At 37.4% G+C, this 24,807-nt stretch overlaps 1 long non-coding RNA gene across 1 annotated transcript; it reads right to left on the reverse strand.

The window, feature by feature from the left end:
- Positions 1-473: 473 nt before the first annotated feature.
- On the reverse strand, positions 474-6,031 carry LOC125262031. Its single transcript, XR_007183495.1, has 3 exons — positions 5,633-6,031; positions 4,206-4,310; positions 474-1,179 (listed from the first exon to the last, which is right to left on the reverse strand). It is a non-coding gene; the product is annotated as an uncharacterized LOC125262031 (long non-coding RNA).
- Positions 6,032-24,807: the final 18,776 nt, after the last annotated feature.

Raw genomic sequence — 24,807 nt, forward strand, 5'->3', positions numbered from 1 at the left:
GGAAGCTATAAGGTTCATTCTTGTGTTACACAGCACGCTTGAGCATCAGCAAGAGGTTTGTTCATCATATAAAGTGATCGTTTAATCCAAATTCAAGACAATTTGGATTAAACCACTCAATTTATATGGATTAGTTTGGCGATCTCTTTATGAACTTTGTAGTTGAAGTTCATAGAAGTGTAGAAGAGGTAGTTGTGTAGCTGTCAACAGAGAGACAGAAATCTTTCAGATTTCATCAAAAAGATCTTCATTTTAGTTCCAAAGATGAAAAAGTATTACGAGTTTGGAACAAAATTAGATGAGTAATTAATGACAGAATTTTCATTTTTTGGGTGAAATATCCCTTTAAAGGATTAGTTCACTTTCAATGAAAATTACCCCAAGCTTTACTCACCCTCAAGCCATTCTAGGTGTATATGACTTTCTGATGAACACAATCGGAGATATATTAAAGTATTAAGCTTGAGGGTGAGTAAAGCTTGGGGTAATTTTCATTTGAAAGTGAACTAATCATTTAAGTCTCTAGTTACATTATATTCACTAAGCTTAAAGGGATCATTCACCCAAAAATTAAAATTTGCCGTTAATTTACTATCAGTAAAGAAGATTTTTAGCTGAAAATGTGGTCCTTGGTGATTTGTATAATATAAAAGTATAATATAAAAGTCAATGGCTACAGTCAGTTTGAAACTCAAAAAAACATATACAGACAAAACAAAAAGAATACCTGTGGCTCCGGATGATTCATAAGACCTCAATGTAACGTCAGCATCAGTCACAGGTATTAACTTTGTTTGGCCTGTAATATGTTTTTATGACTCTCAAAGTGACGGTAGCCATTGACTTGCATTATACGAATCACCAAGGACCACGTTAAAAATCTTTTGTGTAAACTGAAGAAAAAATCTCAAAATTGAGGGTGAGTAAATTAACAGCAAATTTTCATTTTCCGGTGAACTATCCTTTAAAACATTGATACATGAACAGTTAAACAATCTCACGACTTTTCTTAATGTATATTTAAAGAAGAAAAAAATAGAAGAAATGGGGGAAAAAAAGCATACAAAAAATAATTTCATATAATGAACCATAAACATATCAAGAACCAAATCAGGACAGGTCAGAAAACCATTGTATTACAAACCACTTCATATGTGCCATTTAATTCCCATGAGGCATCTGCAGAAAAAAAAAAGAAGAAAGCTGTTAGATATTCATGTAATTGTCCCAGTACATCAAGAATCTGACAGTTGTGAGGCTCGTCTATATAAGCCTCTACTATTGCTGTGTGTAGTCAATTCTGACTCCACAATTGGTGGAGATGTAAGCCTCATTCAGACTGTCAGTCCAAATCCGATTTTTGCGCAAATCCGATTGAAATGTGATCATAAAGTGTGAACCACAAAACAAATTACATGAAATTACATGTGATTTTTACTAATCTGCTTTGAGCTACATTCATATGTGGTTTGAAATCATATTCAAATGTAATTTCTGGAAATCAGTTTCAGTTTGACCAATCTGATCAGATTTTGCATGGTTTGTCACTTTCTCATGCCATGATCAGATTACAATCGGATACACCAATAATTGTATTTAGACTGACAGTGTGAACATAGCCTTTGACACATCAGACAGGCTGTGTACTTTGTCTTTCAATTTCCCCTTCTCAATCTATGTTAAAGCACACCAAAGCAATCTAGTGCTATTAGTCTGATCACTCTGCTTTGGCTGAAATTTTGTTGACACTTATTTACGTTACACAAATGAACACCAACTTTAAACAACTGCTGCAAATTAAAGGATTAGTCCACTTTCAAATAAAATTTTCCTGATAATTTACTCACCCCAGACCTGCCAACCTTGGAAAAAAATTTCGAGTACCAGTGTGACTGGACAGGGTTGGGGGTAATTTTTTACATTTTTGATAATACAATACACAAAGCACACAAACCCATCTTCTTTAATCTAATTTTGACTGTTAAAGTTTTCTTAATTTGACACAATTAAAAATTTTACTACACCTGCTCAAAAGCATTTTTTTAATTCATGATTAATCTTGCATTGCATAATGTGTGCTTATACAAACCACAAGTAAATCACATTCATATATTTAATATGGACAAATTTTTTTGTTTGCAATTTCAAGAAGGCTATATTTACATACAACTAACCTGACAGTTGAGTCGTTCATACAGGTTTTGTAATGAAAACTAGTCTACAATTAAGAAACCCTTAGAAAATAGTAAACATTGAGTTTACATGTGATTCATTTAAAATACTTAATTTATTATTCCAATATCCAAATATGATACTAAATCCCACAGAAAAAAGGGTTTCTATTTGTAGCGTGCTGTCTTTGAATTATAAACAAGACAAACATTCGCTGAATAAAAGGTTAGCCAATACAAACATATTTATAGAAAACAGTTGACAATGAATAGAAAGGACCAATAAGAGCAAACGCATCGAGTATTCAAGAATATCAAGAAGTTAGTCATATAACGAGGGGTTGTGATAACTAAAGCGTCCGTCATTTACCGAATCTTAAAAACACGGGTGGATAGTTAAAAATCTTTTCTGACAAAAAAAAATAACACAAGCAAGAACAAATTTTAAACCAAACACGGCAATTTTCATTCTACCTCTCTGTGCGCGCACGCGTTTGTGTTTATGAGAGAGGGCTCGCGCAGCATTGAGACAACGGTCATGTTAAATGCATAAGTAACTAATGTGCTAGTTTTCATACAAAATAAGTAGGCTATGTAACATAATTAGTTACTTTAGTTAGTATTAACACAATAACGCAACACATGTAGGCTATATATGTTTCTCAACACTGAGAATAAATAAATAAACACCTGTTTCTCCAGACTCGCGCTTGTCAGTCAGTCACACATCACAACATTTTCATAATCAGCGATTTCAATTTTATTTAGATTTGTTGTTCAACATTACTTGTACATTTTATACTCGTTTACCTTAAGGTGTCAGAAGTACCATGACTGCTGTATTGTCCTCGCTTGAGAATTCAGTCACAGACGGCGGGAGTGGAAGGAGGGATCGAGCGGGATTTTGTATTGCTGTCGATTTGCAGTCTCTTTTTATTGATAGGCTGTACGCATTTGTCAATCATCCCCTCTTGCTATTTAGGGAAATTAACCCAGCGCTCAGATTGGTCGAACTCTTTTGCTGGATTTGAGTACTAGGCGTGCACAGAGGAGTCACCGGGTTTTTGCATAGTATAGAATGACAAATCGTACCAGCGTACTTTGAGGTCAAAATGCGTACCTGGTACGCAAAATGCGTACATGTTGGCAGGTCTGTCACCCCCATGTCATCCAAGATGTTCATGTCTTTCTTTCTTCAGTCGAAAAGGTTTTTGAGGAAATCATTCCAGGATTTTTCTCCTTATAGTGGACTTCAATGGCCTCCAAACGGTTGAAGGTCAAAATTACAGTTTCAGTGCAGCTTCAAAGAGCTTTAAACGATACCAGATGAGGAATAAAGGTCTTATCTAGCGTAACAATCGGTCATTTTCTAAAAAAAATACAAAAATACAACTGTATATGCTTTATAAACACAAATGATCATCTTGTACGTGCTTCCGCTTTCCTTATTCTTTAAAAAGCTTACGCTGTATGTCCTACACCTTCCCTATTCTACTTACGGAACGAATAATTTCTTTCGACTGAAGAAAGAAAGACATGAACATCTTGGATGACATGGGGGTGAGTAAATTATCAGGAAAATTTGATTTGAAAGTGAACTAATCCTTTAAAATTACCAGAATAAAAAAAATTCACTCATGTATGTATCATTTGTGATAAAAGTCTGTTCTCCTATACATTTTCACTGTTGTATCCAAGTAAAAAATCTGTAAATTTCTCCTTATGCTTTTCTCATGTACAATTTGAACTAAATATGAAGTGTCTTCAAAATATTAATATAATGCTTTTCGTATAATGTTTTCTAAAAAAAATAAGACAAGCCCAGTCCACAGAAAATAATCTCTAAATGTAGAGGTAATACTGTTCAGTATTATATAAATAAATGTGCTGCAACCGGGCTTGGCATACACTAACATGTGACAATACAAACTCAACTGCCCCTTTTTTCTTTATGAAGTCAGCTACTATTGCTTATTGTAATGGTATGGTGATGAAACACAACCCGCCACTATGCTGGTTCTATCTGAAATTTACCTCAGTTAAGGCCTCTTTGGCTTTGGCACGTTCCTTCTGGCCACCGCCACAGTCAAAGGCAAGAATCTGCTGCACTGGTAGAGGACTGGTTATTCCTTACAGCTCCTGTTGAGAAAAAAAAATATATATGTGCAGTAAACATCTCCAACCTCCAGACTAATAAGCTCCTGAATCTTAATTGAAATCTCATCTGTAATGTAGATCAGTTAAAGGATAAACAGGTAAAGAATTTAAATAATAATTTAAATTTAGCAGAATCATTTAATATGCTGATTTGGTGCTCATGCAAAATTTCTAATTATTATCAATGTTGAAAATGGTTGTGCTGCTTAATATTTTTGTGGAAATGGTGATACTTTTTTCAGAATTCTTTGATGATTAGAAAATGTTAATTAATTTATTTGCATTTATTGAATTAAGTTTATTACAAAATGTACTAAATAGAATTTTTTTTTGTTATAAATGTCGTCATTTAGGGTTGACTGTCACTTTTGATCGATTTAAAGTATCCTTGATGAAGTATTAATTTCTCAAATGTTTGAATATATATGTTTGATATAATTGTTTCCACAAAAATATAAAGCAACACAACTGTTTTGAATACTGATAATAATCATAAATGTTTCTTGAGCATCAAATCAGCATATTAGAATGATTTCTGAAGGATCATGTGACACTGAAGACTGGAATAATGATGCTGAAAATTCAGCTTTGATCACAGGAATAAATTATATTTTACTATAGAATGCAGGTTAATAATATTTCACAATATTACTGTTTTTACTGTATGTTTGATTAAATAAATGCAGCCTTGGTGAGGAGAAGAGACTATATCATTAGCATTAGTTGACATGAACTAAGAATGAACCACTTCTACATCATTTATTATAATAAATGATGTATTTTATAATTATAATCATTGTTAATGTTAATTTCAACATTTACAAATACATTAAATTCTAATGTTGTATTTGTTAACATTAGTTAATGCACTGTGAAGTAACATGAACAATGGACAACTGTATTTTATTAGCTAACGTTAACAAAGATTAACAAATAACTATGTAATGTTAATGGTCAGTTCATGTTATAAACTAAGAAATGAACCCTTGTTGTAAAGTACGGGTCTGCGGTAGGCCTTAGCTAGCTTAAGTTAACACTAGCTTATCACTAGCATTACCACGCAGTTAAAACTTTAACAGTGAAAATTAAAGCAGTTAAAATTCGTCAGTTATATAATTATAATCATCTGGATCGTCTGCGTGTTAGCATGCCCTCTGCTAACATAAGAGTTAACTATAACATTACGATTCAATACCGATCTAATAAGCAATAAAAACTCCAAACCTTAAGTTTAAACTTTAAGCCAGCGAGTACACAATATAATTAATAAGAAATTAATTCATTAATAGAACAGTTTGACTTACTTTGGTGATGTTTTTGAAGTAGGATACCGACCGAGCACCGTCTGTGGCTGCCTCCTCTTCTAAACTCCAGAAAAAAATTCGCGCGCTCGTTTCCGCGGATACGGGCCGAATCTGCGTTGCGACTGTTGTTCCCGCCCACGGAAACCGGGACCGGGCTGGATCCGTTTTAGAGCAGTGAAACGGAGGTGACTGTAACGCGGATTTGCCGGTTTGAAAACGGATCCGGCACGGAATCACCTGCTGTCTGGGGAGGAACGAAGACAATTCTTATGTGATTATAATTTAATTGGTTTAATGTTTTATCTGTCTCTTCCCTGTGCCTGTTGATTCCTGACAAATGCATATCTTTCACAGATTCACACCATAGACTGTAAACACACACTCCGGTTAACTCGTATAACTCATAACTCCTGTTGTCTTCTCATGAGCTCCCTCTGTTGCTCTGGCTGAAAGGATCAGGATAGATAGACGAAGAGATCGCGCAAACATCCTCGGATAGCAATCATCGCATAGAGGAAAACACATAGAAATGCTCAGAAAAGTGACGTAAACATAGGGTATGTTATCAATATATTTCTAAATGTGTAAGCCTTTGGATTTAAAAGCCTTAGTGGAGTTGTTTTTTGCGTTCTTGTGATCGCAAATAAAAGGAAGCAGGCGCAACTGAATAGGTCTGTGTTTTCTTTTTATGTCAATATAAATATCAGTTAGATTCAGCATGATTGATGTGCACTCCCCAGATAGCAAAATTTGTCTGGCCCACTACTGGGCCACATCCTTGCTTCAATTCCGGCCCAGTTCTGGCTGGGTCCCCGGCCCAAAACTGGTCCTCACACTGAAAACGGACAAAAACAACTTCCTCTGGCCCAGATGCGGCCCACACCCTGTAAAAAGACTCTTATTTATGGATGTGGCCCAGATCTGGCCAGCACACTGGAAATTGTTTTATATGGCCCAGGTCTGGCCCAGGCACTGTAAAACACATCTGGCTGAGATTCGGCTTGGTCCCCGGGCCAGATGTGGTCCAGAAACTGCTAAATGTAATTCAAGTGAAACACAATCAACCATTTAAAAAGATGAAGACATTTTATTATAAAATTAACAAATACACTATAAGTATTAACAATGAATACACTATAAACATTTATTAACAACATACATTTTAAACCACTAAATACTAAGTTAATTATTTACTGTATATTAAATGGAGAAACAACATCCTTTCTTACACATAAAAATTCTTTTAACAATAATTTCCAAATTTCAAGTTAAGTCACCTTCACAAAGTGCTTTATAACTTAGTTTGTTTCAAAGAAGCTTTACAGTGATAAACTGGAAAATAATAATTCAATTATGCAAACAGAATTAAATTCTGTAATGGAGCAAAAGACAGTGTGATTGTTCAGCTGAAGTCAATTCAGTGTTGTTTCAGTTCAGTTCAATGAGTTCAATTCAGCTATAAATCAGTTCTGCAGAAAACAGTAATGTCATAATCCAGCTCTGTTGAGTTCTCATCCAATAGTGTCAATGCAGTCAGATCAGTATTATTGAAAAGTAGGTGTCCAACTAAGCAAGCCAGAGGCGATAGTGACAAGAACCCAAACTCCATCAGATGACAGAATGAAGAAAAATCCCTGGGAGAAACCAGGCTCAGCTGCATCAGAAGTTAGATTGTGGACTGATATCATTCAGCTTGAGGATCGAACACAGCACAATGGCATATGTAGAGGGAAGAGAAGTTGAAGTGGCCTTGCAAAGGTCTCATCTGGTTCTCGTTGTCTTTGCTGAAGATCTGTGCTGTAGACTGTTGTGTTGATGAGGTCTTCACAGCAGATCCGTCTCCAGAGCTCGTTTAGTTGTCATGTTCTCTGCTAACATTCAGGGCTGTTGTGGTCATCTCAACCATCTGTTCTGGAAATGGAATGAGACAGACAGACTAATTTTAGCATAAATGTCATTCTTCGTATGATGAAACAAGTATATCGGATGTTGTAGGTAGTGTTTCTGGTTATAGTTTACCTTATTTATGCAACATGACAATTCTAACATTCAACAAGAGATGGGTGTTTAATATAGATTTAAACAGACAAATTGTGCCTGTCACCTGGGGCCTGATGTATAAACATCACATACTCACAAAAAAGTACAAATATTTGTAGTGGATGTGCTGCTTTAGAACACTTTTCCTATGGCATGCTGTGTTTTAATGTTTTAACTACAACGACGATTGCTTGGTGCATGATAATTACGCTTTAAATTAAAAGTCAAGCTCTAAATAGCAGAACTCGAAAATATTTTTGCACGAATAATGATCAATGATGCGCACTTCGTCTAAGCAGATAGCTTAGCAACATAATGGCATAATGACACTGAAGGAGTCGCGCGGTGATCATCTGACGAGTAGCTTCTGTACACAGAACTGTACAACCTCTGCTGAACGCAGGTGTGCTACTGGTGTCCTGCACATTTCATGGTCTTACCAATATTATGAAAAACGCCATTGTATTTGAAGGCTAGATTTAGAAGGAAATGGTAAGATACGCTAGCCTGGTAATACCAGACTCTGCTACTTCACTTTGCTTCGTAGACAGAGTCTGGAATGGCATAATAGAGAAGTGTTTTCTCTCTCGCTAGGGGACGCTTGTCTGAAGTTTAAAATCATTGGTTACCCGTAAGCCAATCAGATACGTTTAGTTATGACGTATGTTATCCGCCTGTACAGCCGCATCGAAGCACAGACATCATGCATCGAACTCAAATCTATGATTGAACTTCCACTGTAAACCTGTTGTAAACACATGATGATGTGAGCGAAATACCGGAGTGAACATGGCTGTAAACGACTTTTGCAGATTATGCGAAGTTAATGCATCCCGAAGTTTGCATCCCGTGTCTCGTTTCCCATTTCCGCGGTCGTTTCGGTTTTCGATTTCTCTAACCTACAATGTAAAACTCGGCGCTTAGCATCTACGTCACGGCTCTCAGCCCGCCCTCTGTTCGTTGATTGGCCCGGCTGTTTCCAGACCGGTGGCAAACACAAAGCTCTGACGCTGTATCAGACTGAGTACAGAAGCGAAATGAAATTGAGCGGAAGTAGGAAGTCTGACGTAGTCAGGCTAAAGATACGCACGTTTTATTTTTAAAATGTTTGTCAGTGATGCGCTGAGTCGTACAATAATTTACAATGCAAAAATAAGCCTGAATATCTGTTTCAATTAAAAATATATAAACATCCTAAAATATAGGCTATGTTTACTTTATAGGCAAAAATGCATACATTTGAAAAAAAAAAAAATACTATTTGGCTACTAGACAACGGTTTAAAATAACTCTTCACTGAAACCATTCTGAACAGTATTTTATACGATTTATTTTTTTCTAAAACGAGAGGAGAGTGAATGATTTTTAGCAATGTAATTTGACGGCATTTATCGTCATATTTTCCTTATGTCTTGTACAGTTAAACGCAGTGTCACGTGGATGGGAATATGCATGGAAATGATATGCAGGTGACGTAATGCATAATAAAACTAGGCGTTGTAAGCTCCATATATGGTGATTTCATGGAGGAGACGGAGGAAAAGATTCATGTACACACAATCTTCAGCTGACTGGGTTTTATAAAGATAATTTTGCGCAAGTTCTGGCGTAAGCATGGTTTTATACATTTGAAAATTCGTGAAAATCTGGCTTTTATGCGTACGCACACTTTTAGTATGAAATCTATGGAAAGTTTTATACATGAGGCCCCTGAACAACACTAAGAAGACTTGCCATGCATCCGCCGTTTCAATTTGCTGCCAGTTGCAGCCACCTCTTCATGGTCCCCTCATCCTCCATTTCAGCAGGGTTTCTCTGAACTGCAGCTTTGAAATAAAGGAATACATATTGTAAGGTCATTATTAAGTCTTAAGCATTACTTTTCTTTAGCACCTATATATTTGATAAATTGCATCCAGAGTTTATGCATGAGTTTAAAATATCTGTAAAAAAAAAAAAAAAAAAGACAGTGTGTTCAGGTTAAACGTTAACATGACACAAAATCATAGAAATTCCCTTTGCATTAAAATATATTAAGTACTATGATTTTAAACATATTGTATGGGAGATATATATGTTATCAGGGTCAGAAATAAACTTTTCCAGTAAAAGGCATTATTGAGAGGCATTTTTTTTTTTCAACATCAAGGAAAGCCATCATTACACTGCAAAGGTTGAACATAAGTGACATCTGACATGGCATTTATGTTTATTGACACAGACTGTTTAAAGCAGCACATGTTCAAGTATTTAGCCTACACAAAATAGCATAATGCCGCCTATAATATATATATATATATATATATATATATATATATAAAGGATCTCTGAGGGCGAAGCTGCAATTTTATAACAGAATTATTATTGCTCTTATGTTAACAATTATTAATAGAAAGTTTTTGTGGGGAAAAAGCAAGTTCTTCCACCCGAAACGTTGTGCTTTACGTTAGGCCTATTATATGGCGCCACCGCATACTCCGACTCAATTCAATAATCACTCTTTAGTAGACAAAATATATAACGTTAACTCGATATTGCATTAGCCAACATTGCTCCAGAGCTCAGCAGTTGTTCTAAACATACGTTATTCAAAACTATCACTCTCTGGGACCGAATGGATACTGACGTTATGTTATCATTGCAAACCATTAATTAATCCATTTAAAAACACTAAACTTAACATTAAATAAATTAAATTGCTTACCGTTTTGCAGCTGATCCTTTCTCTCGATCATGAAATGTTGACTGCAGGATTCTCCTCAGGATTTAACCGCCAAAACTCATTTTCAGGCGGCTGAATTATTTAACTCCAGCAGTGGCCCGCCCGTGGCAAACGAGCTCGGGCCGAAAACAGATAACGAGCTTTCAGTCGTGATTGGCCCGTTCAGAAAAAGCCGTCTGTCAGCCGTACAGTCGACACGGCTCTGGACCATTATCTTTTCACAGACTCTGAAATTGAGTCGATGTTGGCGCGCTTAAACCTGAATCGGCCCAAAAGTGCTTGATATTTGGGGGCCCGCCTATTACGAAACGAACTCGGGCCGATAGATCTATACCGAGTTATATGGACCTTCCGCGAGTACAACTATTTCAGCCGAGACCGGCCCATAAAGAAAACGCTGTCTGTCAGCCAGATGCGTTGTGTACAGTCGGCAGAGTTATGGCCCATAATCTTTTCATCGACGTCGACAGTGAGCCGACAGTGCCGCTTTTCTGCCGGAATCGGCCCAAAAGTGCTTGCTATCAGGATCCTGACATAAATTAATAAATTACTATTACTGTAACATTTTTTATTGTAAAACATTGTTCAAATATTGATGCCGGAATCTTAAATCTTTAAGTAAAAAACAAACGTTCGCAAGTTTGGATCGTTAAATCTTGAATTACTGTCAACTGTTGAATGAATGAGTGTCACGTCTAGCTTGTTTACTTAGAACCGGAAGACGCTCCCACGTTTGACGCAAGGCCTCATGGGGCGTAGGAAACTTGTGGATAGAGGGTATGCAACGACGTCACTTTCCCGCCGAAAACGCGCTGCCTCAGCTGGATTGAGTGGCAAAAGAACCTGCCGCGTATGTCTGATTTCGACGGCGGGGAAATACATAAAGCAAATCTGCCTGTGAATGCTTTATATAACTCCAATATCGGTAGGTCTAAATCCGCGTAATCACTTATATCAATGTTATATCGTCATATTGTCCAGCCTTAAAACATATATAGTTTTATCCCAGACAGCAACATAGTCTGGCCCAAATCCGGCCCTCATCTGGAACATGTGGTTTATACACGGACCAGATGTGGGCCGGATCTGTGCCATCACTATGTTGTTGTCAGGGATAGTATAGTTTTTGTCAGTGTTGTTTATTTAAAAACACCCAATTATGCAGAATATAAGATGGCAAATATTTAATTGATGAGTTGTCAACATAATAATAACAATACAATATATACGGTATTTTACCTCAAAATCCAACAATTTGACACAAAATGATAACTGCAAATGTTTCTCTGCTGGAGTCGAGTTGTTTCTGTGAATTTCAGTGATCCATTTGCTTATTTTTCTGTTGCTTTCTGCAGTTTTTAAATATACCTCAGGTTTTGTGTCAAAGCTATTTGTACAGTCAATCAAAAAGCTCTTTCCCGTTTTGGAAGTGTTTTGTGCGTTTTTTGCAACATTCACGCTGAAAACAAATATTGCTGCTCAGTCTTTTGCCACTCAGTGGGCGTGACCGCAGTCGTAACGGTCGACGGTGACATCACGTGCATACCCTCTATAGACCTCTTTGGAGCAGACGTCACAATTACGTCACTTGCAGCTGCGCGCGCATAGTGGTTGCAGAAAAATAGCGGTAGCAATTGGAGGAAAATGTGCAAAATCCACAGAATAAGAGAAAAACGTTTTGTTGTGCCTCTGGATGTTGGAATTGGAATGCAAAAATATATAGTCTTCATTTTTAAAGAAAACCATCATTGAAAACGTCCTTTGAAGCTAAACAGAGACGTTTCACAGACTGGACTGATGACACCTGCAAGGATTAGTCTACTAAAGCAGGAATTTGATGTAAACAGTAAGTCTACATAATATTCACATATGCAGTTCAGAGGACATACATACATAGCAGTTACAGCATGAAATAATATTTAAACCTGTAACAATTTACATAGATAACTTTTAAACATAGTCTATAAAATTTTTATTTCACAATTCTGACTTTTTTTCTTGCATTTGTGTGTTTATGACTGCCAGTTCGACCATTATAACTCGCAATTGTGAGTTTATTTCACAATTCTGAGGGGAAAAAAGTCAGAATTGTGGGATAAATTGCAATTCAGAAAAGACAGGATAACGAGTATATCTCACAATTCTGTTTTTCTTTGTAAGTGTGAGATATAAACTCAGGTTTGCGAGAAATAAAAGTCAGACTTGTGAGATATAAACTTGAAATTAACTTTTTTTTATTCTTTATTTCATGGCTTCCATAGACTGCTACTGCTCAACTGTCATTTTCTGCAACCAGGTAGGCTCCGCACATAAAAAACGTCATCGCTATTTGCAAACACCAAATTGGTCTATAGGAACTGTACTTCGACGGTTGATGATGACGTAGAGCAAGAACACAAGGACGCAAGATCGCTGAAGAACGCATATTGAGAAACAGCCTATAAAAAAATAACAGATAGACGACATACCTTCACTCTCTTAAATTGTAGTAACTGAAGCCGCCAGTGTGTCAATATAGCGCTGACATCTTGAGTCTCGAGTCTGCGCATAGTGAAGTTGGAGCCCAAGGCTGTTTCTCAATTCCAAGAACGCAGAGAACGGACTTGCGTTCTCGTGGAGTCCGGTCTTGCCAGGTGACCTTGAAAGAACGAACTCGGAAGGACGCGAGGACACAGAACGCATCATTTGAGAATTGAGATGTGCTGCGAACTTGTTGCTCAACTGACCGTCCCAGCATCTTATAAGTGGCTAATGCACAATAAATACAACATAACATCACAAACAATTGTCATAACCTATTAAAAAAAAAATTTCACATTATTATAGACATATAGACATTGTTTTCATATCATTTTATATATTTTTATTTCACCGCGTGTATTTATGAAAATGAGTAGACTTTGTGTTACATGCTTTTAAGATTATTTTTTTATATTCCAATAAAAATACTGCAGGCTTTCTTCAGGTTATCACTTTATTAAAATTAAGCAAAACAAACGGTTTACTTTCTCGAGCCGTCACGTATTTGCGAGCTTGAAGCGGGAATCTCATAAGTGAGAAGGAGAACTTTAAAGCTTACAGGCTTCCGTATGTCGACCGCCCGCAGTGTCTTCTGGGATTTTTAACTGTTCGATTCTCTCAAGTTTGCATTCGATGCATCCTCGATATCAAGAACACATCCGGGTATTTTCATGCGTCCTCTGTTCTTGCATTCTTGAGAATTGGAACTGTACTTCGACGGTTGATGATGACGTAGAGCAAGAACACAATGACGCAAGATTGCTGAAGAACGCATATTGAGAAACAGCCCAAGTGCACGAAGTGAAGCCGCGATATCAAGGTCCCGCCCACACTCCCGCAGAATCAGTTAACACTGCAGAAAAACACATTATATCGGTGTAAAATAAACAGTTCTGGAAATGTAGAAATTAAAGTGATGACTTTGCTCAGAGAAGCAGTAATCTCAGCTGTCAATCATGATGTCAAAACCCGTGTTTTTATAGCATCAAATAACTAACTTAAAACAAACTTATTTAAAGAATGAACACTTTAACTAACATCAGCGTGATAAAAACTGCCTAAAATGACAGAAACCATCTTTGGAAGAAAAATATTTGCGATCAAGACATTTTGGCTTCACTTTTCAGGACTCGTGTGGCACGCTTGGTATAAACTCTGCATAGCATGAAACGTGGTCGCGCTGATGACGTATGATGTCTGTGCGAAAAGGGTGTGCGAGGGTACGTTAAAAGAAACAATGTGTTCCAGGCGGGATATATCGCCCTCCAAAGGGCACTTAGGAGTGAAAACAATCATGGCCACCATATTGAAGGGTCGTTCCAAACCGAAGTGCTCAAAACTGGCAACTTCAAAGGACCCTTCGGAATGAAGGATTTCATGAAGGATGAAGGCCCCCATGATCCTTTGCACAGGGAAGTTGTTTGGCATCACAGAATGGGTACAGGAGGCTCGGAGTTTGATTTTACCTTTAAATGTATGTATGTATTTTTATAGTATTATATTGTATGTATAGTATTATATTTATACGAGTTAGATTTGGTATATTATTATGGTCAAAACGACATTGTACTTCAACAAAAATACTTTACAGCTCCCTTTATCAGTCCATTCAAATGTTTAAAATTCACAGAAACAATATACAATATGGTGCAATAAACCAAAAATAAATAAATAAGTAAATTAACATTAGACAAAAGGTGCAGCTTGCACAATCTTTGTTTTTGGGGGGTCAGCCAGCGTACAAAATGTGCGACAGAGGTGCTTCCTTGATTGTCTCGTTAAGATGACGCAGAAATGTGTTCCAAAAAAGATTTTTTTTGACCCCTACACCCTTCACCCCTTTGAAGCTCTCACTCCGGAGGGTAAACCCTTTCAAAGGGATTAGGGCATAGGGATGAGCCCTACCAAATGGAAGGCAGGGAGAAACATACCTTGACATAGGATATCGTATTATTTCATTCGTACCGAATAGAATGATTAGATGAACATTTTATGGTCCTATGCCTTCCACAGATGATATATATTTATAAAAATACATTTAGACCATTTAACATAGTGATTGCTCTCAGGATGTGAGGAGACTTTCAGCCAGTATACCAAAAAATGTTTCTGCAGAGAATCACCTATTGCACCTTTAAATTAAGCTCCTGTCTTTGTATCCTTTCATGATTTGTGAGATACCGCGTTTAATGACTTGATGTGGTGGTCATGACAGGAAATACAGCTTAATACTACTCTACGTTCAAAACCAATTTTCTGGTGCTTGTTTTGCCCCATAGACTGATTGTAAGAAATCATGATTTTTGTTTGTTTTATCTGAGTTAGTCGCAATTTATCTTCAGTGGCATGGATGTTACATGTTTTGTATTGAACCTGGAACATTTCTTTACCCTGCTGAAAAAACAGATAAAAACTGCTTAAAATCTGTTGGTCTGTCAAGACTGTCCTAGTGGTTTTAGAGGTGTTTTGGCCACTTGTCAGGCTGGGAGATCATATAACTAGCTAAACCAGTTGAGCACCAGGCTTGCCAGGTTACAAGTAAACCACATTAAAAGCTGATTTAAGGTTTTAGTTGTTGCTGTTGGATTTTTTCTTTTCTTTTCCCCAGCAGGATAAAGATTAATATTAATTAATGTTAAATATATAACTTGAATGACGCTGTAGTTGGTAGCATATTTATATGACATAAATAACTTGGCCTGGTTACAACCGAACATCTGCTGAGTTCCAACAACTGGATACAATATGAGAAGCTTAAGATAATATTTCATGAAAACCAAATGGTCACCCTCTATCAAACTGTCAAATACGTGTGAAAAAAGCTGTCGCTCCATCTGATTTCCAGCACATGTGATGTCTGTATGTCAGGTTTAGCTGGCAGCAGTATAATATTGCTTCAGTATTAAACAAGCATGGAGATCAGATTGGAACACAGGCCGAAACAGGAGAGGTTTTCCTCTGGTAGCTCAGGGCCGCTCGGCCTCATGGGTTTTAATTACCCTACGTCCTGTTGAAAAAGCCCTTTCACCATCTTAGAGCCGTCCAACACATTTTTCACTGCAAATTTAAACCATCTGCATTTATGTCTGCAGTCTTTATTTGGGCAGTGGGGCAAAGGGCCTGTCAAACATGCGCTTTGCTTCTTCCTTGATTGCTTCAGTAAGTTTTGCACCTTTCTGGGAGAAATGTCCTGCAGTCACGAAGTAGTGCATGAAGGCCAGTTCAGCTCACTCACACCCCACACATCAATGCACCAAACACGCAATCATCTGTCTTCAGATGGAAATCCATCTCCAACATGCTTTTTTTCCCCCTCCGAAACAATTTTCTCTGTGAGGAAAACATCATATGTGTCAACCTGTTTTTTTCCAAATTTATTTTTGTTAATTTTTATGACTTGCTGTTTACACTAGACTTGCATTGAAGGAGTGACTAGAATATGGGCTTATTTTTATTTGGTCACTTAATTAATTTTGATTGACATTATCACATTATGATGTCATAGTGTGACAAAAAAATCTACCTCTGCAGAAGAAAATCAACACCTACTTCTGCATCATTGCCTCTTTAGCCCTGCCCACTGATTAGTGCATGTCATGTAAATGCAGAAAAACAGTCTTTTGCATTGCCTTCCTTGTGATCCTAACATTAAGAAAGCTTGGATGAACTCTATTTTTAATGAAATTCTGGATTTGTTTTTAAACAAGACACAGTTCGACGCAGGCTTTTCAGAGAGACTGAAATAAAAGTTGATGCAGTGATGACTATATTGTATCCGACAGCAATAAGTGTGAGTAACAATGTTTTTGTCACTATTGCTTTGTCTGTTACAGATCGTTTGATGACTATCTATACTGTAGGGTCACAGTCAAAATGTGGAATTATTCAATAGTAGTGTCCGGTTTTCCTTTTTTGTCATTAGCCGATCACATGCCTGTTTAACCCTCTGGAGTCTGAGGCTGATTTGGGGCCTGGAGAAGTTTTGACATGCCCTGACATTTGTGCTTTTTTCAGTTGTTCATAAACATATTAATGGAAAAAGTGTCATTACACTGTATTCAGCACAAACTAGGCTACAATAATATGTGAGGAACATGTATGTACATGTTTGTGTTTTTGAAGGAATAACATTTATGCGTGGTTATTGAAAAAACAAAAAACTTAAGTCACTGAAATAAGGCCAAAAAAAGTATAGTAAATCTGTGTTTACTACTGAGTTTTTGCTTCAAAATTATGTAAAAATTATGCTGCCTACTTAGGGATGCTCACATTGACCGTTTAACTGTTAACTGAAAGTAAGAATTTTAACCGATTAATACTATCAGTTAAAGTTTTTTGTTGTTGTTGTTGTTGTTGTTTTTTTTTTGCTGTTTGCTGCATGGTTAAAGAAAAATATGCTATATATACATATATGCTTATTTAGAAAGGGTGAAGAAGTTACTTGTAAAATATGCCACGCGGTATTAAAATACAGCAGCAGCACAAGTACAATGCAGTATCACCTGCGAACCAAACATCCACAAGCATCGAGTGATGATCCAGAAGCAGAAGTTGACATCTATATGAGAGACGATCCGCCCTCTTTGGATATTAATCCTCTAGAATGGTGGAAAGTAAATGAAAGGCGCTTCCCAAGGCTGGCCACTCTAGTGCGGCGTTATCTTTGTATTCCCGGGACATCAGTGCCATCTGAGAGGGTGTTTTCTGCCGCGGGTCTAACGGTCAACAGGCTGCGCTCCAGACTAACCCCACAACACGTAGACATGTTACTTTTTTAAAATATGTTTTGTCATCTTAATTTGTTAAACATTTAAGTGAAAAATATTTAGTGTAGGCCTATTTATTTTATGCCTTTTATTTAAATTATTTTTTTCTGTTGTCAGAAACGCTGCAGGTGCGTGACAATTTGATAATGTGAATCCAGGTTCTGTTGTTTATCTGTTCTATGCTGCTGTTTGCATGTTAAAATAAACCCGTGGAAGACAGAACACTCGTCAATTGTTTTTTTTAATTTAATGTCATATATATGTCATATTATCATCATATAGGCTATACAATATTATAATCTTATCAGTTAACGGTTAATAATCGGATAACGAGCGTCGGTTGTCGGTCGAGAAATTTAACCGAAATGAGCATCCCTATGCCTACTCCTTCATATAAAACAATATATTGATTTAGTTTTTGTAAGACACTTTTTGCCAAGAAACACAGTATGCGTGGAGGCGTGAATCACCACTGAATAATGGGCCATTCTCACCTGAGAAGACAAAAGAATTGCATAGTAATGAGCTGAAATGACTTGCATATTAATGAGGCATTTCAGTCAGGTAGGCTGTGAAAAAAACCTTCTGTGATGTCTCAAGCTCATCATGATATATGAAACATACAGAAAAATATTATTACAATATAAAGTAATGGTTTTATATTATACTTTAAAATATAATGTATTTCTGTGATGCAAAGAGTCTGAATATAGGCTTTTAGTTTAAAAGCATGCACATTTGGAGAAATATTGGATTCTCATATGCTTATGTCAATTTTCTATACAGAGGAGTTATATTTATTTAATATTCATTGTCATTACTATGAGCGCTGGTGTTTTCAATTCATACTTGAAGTTGGAGGGCGCTCTCTGTGCATTTTTAGTCCACAAATTCATCTAAAAGAAGAAGAGGCTATTCCATGAATGGAGTTTCCAATTCATACTGCAGCCAGAGGGCGCTAAAGAAACAAAAACTCATCTAAAATTCATCTATAGAAGAAAAGAAAACAGGAACTAACTGCATGTCTTCTAGAGCTCGCTAACCATGACTTTTACATCCAGATAAACACTTTTCAAGACAATAAATACACGATTGAGACGATGAATGCATGTATTGCCTCTGAATTTGCCTCTGAATCGCGCTGGCTCCGTGGGCGTGGCCGCATTAGCAGATAATGAGCTGAATCACGGACTTCTGACAAGGCTCTCTTTTCATACAGATTACATGAACACAGAAGGTTTGTTTTCGATTTGACTTGATGATGGTTTAAAACCTGACATCTTAACGTTTTTTTAGACATAAGTTTAATTTTTCTGTGATTAGTATTCACTAAGTTACAGTTCATTTTCTGAGAACTATCAGATTGGACTTCGTTCAGAGGGAGAGGAGAAATCACGCATCATGTTAGTTTTCTTTATTTTACAAAAAGCACAACATTTTGTTTTTACTCTGAGTGTATACAAATAAAAGAAGATATTCTATAGTTTCAATTGATATATTACTTATGTCTCTATGACAAAAAATGACAGAGTATTTTAAGTCTGTTTTGCTGCAATGTGAAAAAAAACCTGCAAAACTCGCCGGCGCGTTTTCAGACCTCAGAGTGTTAAAGTATCCTTGAAAAGGGAGTTTGACTGAGCAAAGATCAAAAGATTAACTTCTCCACAATGTTGTCTGCCATTTAAATGCACAAGCCCTTACATTTGAATGGATTCTGATTGGCTTTTGTGTTTTATTGTTCAACAGCTGGGAAAAAAAATCATTCTGAAAGTGATCCCAGTGATTTCGTTCCCCTACATCATTATCGCACAGAGCACAGACCTCTGGGAGCAAAGTGAGCTAAACCCGAAAAAGGGCTCAAGGGTGAAAGCCTGAGCAAAAACTCTTGCTCCAAGATGAGAACAACTGTCTGGGCTCAGCTCTGGAGCAATGGAGGCCACAACAGGATGAAATTCCACAGGAGGGGCCTGCAACACTCGACCCCGCGACTTGATAATAATCAAGGAGCTTATGGCTGAGAGATTGCTCTAAACTCGACCAGATAAAGCTACTACCAAAGGTCTAGAGAGCGGAGACTTTAGCATAGTGCTTTCTACTCTCTTGGAAGTCTAACAACGTTCAAGGATAACCACCGGGGAGGCTTTCTACAAAAACCTACAACACCTGGCTATCTGTCTGTGCCTAACACCACTAGGGAAATAAAGCTCAGCATAGCGCTTTTACTCTAAGATCAAGAGGAGCCCCAGTTCGACCTAAACAAATTAAGGAGGCTGTAAAGCCTGCTACTCACATTAATAGCCTAATGCAGAAGGCGGGCCCTGGCTGGGGACAGCTCTCACAATGAGAGGAGGCATACTAGGATCACTAGCTGCCAGTCCTAAGCTGGAGAGGCTCACCTAGGAGTAGCCTACTCCAAGCCATGGCATGCAAGGAGGAGGAAAATCTACAGCAGTGGTCACCAACCTTTTTAAGCCCAAGATCCCTGACCTCGACCTTTTTGAAAGACAAGATCTACTTGATAGAAAAAGACAGCCCAGATTGTATTTAGTATTTTTTTTGTGGTCAATGTAGATTCTGATTTATTTATTTATTTTTACAAGCAAATTGGCTGATTCTGATACTGGTTGCAGATATTTATTATTAATATTATTATAATAAACAAAAATACATAGCCATTTCAAATTAGAGGGAACCATTGCTTTTTAATCACAATCCAAACAAAGATGCTACGCACGTTGCATGAGCAGTTGTTTTTTATTTGAATTAGATTTAATTTCAAGATTTAAAGCAAAAACAGAACAGTCTGACTTTATCTTTGTGAAATTATAAATGCTACACACACAAAAAAAGCATGAAACAAAAACAGCAGGCTGAATGGGACGTAAATTCACTCTCTGACAGCAGGTGGCGCTTATGGAGCAGCAGTGATACAGCGTTTCCTTGGTTACCGCTGTAAACAAAGCTGAAATGCGCTAATAATTAGCTACTTTATTCGGAGGTAAGAGGAAAATAAAATGCCATTGCCATCGAAATCTTCCTGAAGACTGGTCTCCTTTTAGAGATGAATTCATAATCACTCGCCCCCAATTCAATATTTATATTTTCTTCCTCTATTTCGAGCATCGTGAACAGTGAGCTGCTCTGCCTGCTACAGAATTTTCTCCTCTTCGCGTCCGTCTTCAGCGTCTCTGGCCTCTTGTTAACTGCCGTTTACACCCTCAGACATAATGTGGGCTATTTACCTTTATCTGTCTGTCCCAGTAGCCCCAGAAAATAACATAAAAATAAATAGAAAAATACAGTACAAAGACTGGAGAAATGTAATGTATTTTTGTACTCATATAAAACTGTTATTTTCACGAGCTACTGGAACAGTGATAAAGATCGACCAGTCGATCGCGATCGACGGGTTGGCGACCACTGATCTACAGCATAACTGTCTCTTTCTAAAAGACACTCCTAAAGTACTAACCTAGGCCAGATATAGGGACAGCCCTAAAAGAAGGGCCAACACACATGCACTCATGACCTCCCTGGAGCTCAATGGAGTGGAGACTTCACCCTAACAACTCTAAAGAAAGGAGGCCGGCTCACAACACACGGTAGCTTTGAATAGAGACCCTCAAATGAGAGGAAGCTAGCTCACTCACCACAGGGTATTGTCAAGGCGGCCCAGTGTCTGCCCAGAGAGGGCTGACACCCACAGTCATGATCTATCTGGGGCTCAGGGGAGAGGAGGCTTTAGCATATCGCCTTTTACTCTCTCCCAGTTAAATGCCCCAATACATAAGTATATACCCGATTCCAAAAAAGTTGGGACACTGTACAAATTGTGAATAAAAAAGGAATGCAATAATTTACAAATCTCATAAACTTATATTTTATTCACAATAGAATATAGATAACATATCAAATGTTGAAAGTGAGACATTTTGGAAAGTCATGACAAATATTGGCTCATTTTGGATTTCATGAGAGCTACACATTCCAAAAAAGTTGGGACAGGTAGCAATAAGAGGCTGGAAAAGTTAAATGTACATATAAGGAACAGCTGGAGGACCAATTTGCAACTTATTAGGTCAACTGGCAACATGTTTGGGTATAAAAAGAGCCTCTCGGTGTGGCAGTGTCTCTCAGAAGTCAAGATGGGCAGAGGATCACCAATTCCCCCAATGCTGCGGTGAAAAATAGTGGAGCAATATCAGAAAGGAGTTTCTCAGAGAAAAATTGCAAAGAGTTTGAAGTTATCATCATCTACAGTGCATAATATCATCCAAAGATTCAGAGAATCTGGAACAATCTCTGTGCGCAAGGATCAAGGCCGGAAAACCATACTGGATGCCCGTGATCTTCGGGCCCTTAGACAGCACTGCATCACATACAGGAATGCTACTGTAATGGAAATCACAACATGGGCTCAGGAATACTTCCAGAAAACAACATTGTGTTCGGTGAACACAATCCACAGTGCCATTCGCCATTGCTAAAACTCTATAGGTCAAAAAAGAAGCCATATCTAAACATGATCCAGAAGTGCAGGCATTTTCTCTGGGCCAAGGCTCATTTAAAATGGACTGTGGCAAAGTGGAAAACTGTTCTGTGGTCAGACGAATCAAAATTTGAAGTTCTTTTTGGAAAACTGGGACGCCATATCATCCGGACTAAAGAGGACAAGGACAACCCAAGTTGTTATCAGCGCTCAGTTCAGAAACCTGCATCTCTGATGGTATGAGGTTGCATGAGTGCATGTGGCATGGGCAGCTTACACATCTGGAAAGGCACCATCAATGCTGAAAGGTATATCCAAGTTCTAGAACAACATATGCTCCCATCCAGACGTCGTCTCTTTCAGGGAAGACCTTGCATTTTCCAACATGACAATGCCAGACGACATACTGCATCACTTACAACATCATGGCTGCGTAGAAGAAGGATCCGAGTAATGAAATGGCCAGCCTGCAGTCCAGATCTTTCACCCATAGAAAACATTTGCCGCATCATAAAGAGGAAGATGCGACAAAGAAGACCTAAGACAGTTGAGCAACTAGAAGCCTGTATTAGACAAAAATGGGACAACATTCCTATTCCTAAACTTGAGCAACTTGTCTCCTCAGTCCCCAGACGTTTGCAGACTGTTATAAAAAGAAGAGAGGATGCCACACAGTGGTAAACATGGCCTTGTCCCAACTTTTTTGAGATGTGCTGATGCCATGAAATTTAAAATCAACTTATTTTCCCCTTAAAATGCTACATTTTCTCAGTTTAAACATTTGATATGTCATCTATGTTGTATTCTGAATAAAATATTGAAATTTGAAACTTCCACATCATTGCATTCTGTTTTATTCACAATTTGTACAGTGTCCCAACTTTATATATATATATATATATATATATATATATATATAATAATCTAACACAGCGGTTCCCAAACCTTTTTTCCTGCGCACCCCCTTCTATGTCCCAACCGGGTTGGCGCACCCCCAATCCCCACTTCAAAAAAAAAAACGCAACAAAGCTTTGTTTTATCGCTATATAAAGACGCAAATAACCAGAACACGCATGACAATAACAACATCAACAAAGTTTCAATATAATGCAACAAAGCTACGCACAAGCTTCCACTTTTAAGAGGACGAGTGACAGACACAGGATCAGTAACAGAAAGCACTGTTATTTTCAGCCGCGTAAAAGAAACATTGCAGAAATAGGCTAGCCTGCAGTGCATAAAAGAACAGCAGTGCGTAGAACAGTGGTTCTCAACTTTTTTTCCCAATGGGCCGGACAATGGTCCAAGTGCAAGTCTCACGGGCCGCATATAATTTACATATGACGTCACCAATGCAAACCAATCAGATTTAATGTTATGGTATTAGCAGATAATACTATTATTATACCTAGATGTTGCACACAATAAATAACAAATAAAAACTAACTTGCTAACATTAGCTTTACAATAATAATCAGATAGTATTGCTCAATGAACACACAAACTGTATACACAAATCCGCCGCGAACTCTATGGGCGCCGCCATCTTGCCTGCCGCCATTACTGCGTGCCTGCGAAGTGTGACGGTGTGACACTTGCCGGTGCCCTCTAATGACGTTTCAATTAAAGCGCATCCTGCTCATTAAAGAAAATGTCTGGTGAAAGGGAACATGGGTAGATGATGTCAGGCAGTGGCCAAAACTTACAGATAAAGGTAATTTATTGACAACATAAGTAATAATGTAAAAATGTAATGTAATGTAATTAAGAAGTGTATTAATTGATGACAACAATAAAACCGAACGCTTTCATTACTAGCTGTGTTGCTAATATGTTCACAAGCTTAAGTTTCAAATAATTATTAGGCCATCCTTAAAAATATTCTTGTTTGCCATAACCCGACCGACCCTGTCAATTTAGGACCGACCAAATTAATTATTTTTTTCCCCTTTTAGTCCGACCGACTTGACGATTGTAATTGCGTTAAGACCCACGGATTTTTTTTACTCTTCAAACAGCTAATACAAATGCAATAAAATGTGAGACACACGCAATTGACGCTTTTCACACGCTCTCACGCCACACATCCATTTTCTCACGCACAGAAAAATCGCGAAGTAAAGAGGACACAGAGACCGACAGACTAGACAGAGCAGGTTACTTATGATAGAAAAAAATCTCAGCTCTCAGATTCTGTCAATTTTATTACGAAATTCAAACAATAAATACCGTTTTGGTGCTTGTAAATGTGACATGCTAGAAATACAGATTAAAAAATATTACAACATCAAACGACGTATAATGTTATGTTCTTGTAAACATGTTTTTCAAAATGGATTTATGTATTCACACTTACCTTCGTCTGAGGTAAATCTCAGAAATGACCGAACGCTGTCAGCTAGCAGCCCCTCACACAGAACCTGTTTTGGCTGATATGTGTACTGTATTACATCTTTATTATATTTTTACTTATAGCATTAAATAAAGTTGTTATTATAATAAAAATGCATTATATTTAAATTGTTATTTTTAAATAATACTGCCAGCTGATAGGGCTCTCTGTATGTTTACAGCATTAAGTTAGGTTGTAAGTTGTAGTTGTTTTTTTCTTGAGAAAAATTAATGCCTACCTTGTGTA

The sequence above is a fragment of the Megalobrama amblycephala genome, unplaced genomic scaffold, assembly GCF_018812025.1.
Source record: "Megalobrama amblycephala isolate DHTTF-2021 unplaced genomic scaffold, ASM1881202v1 scaffold560, whole genome shotgun sequence".
Lineage (NCBI taxonomy): Eukaryota > Metazoa > Chordata > Actinopteri > Cypriniformes > Xenocyprididae > Megalobrama > Megalobrama amblycephala.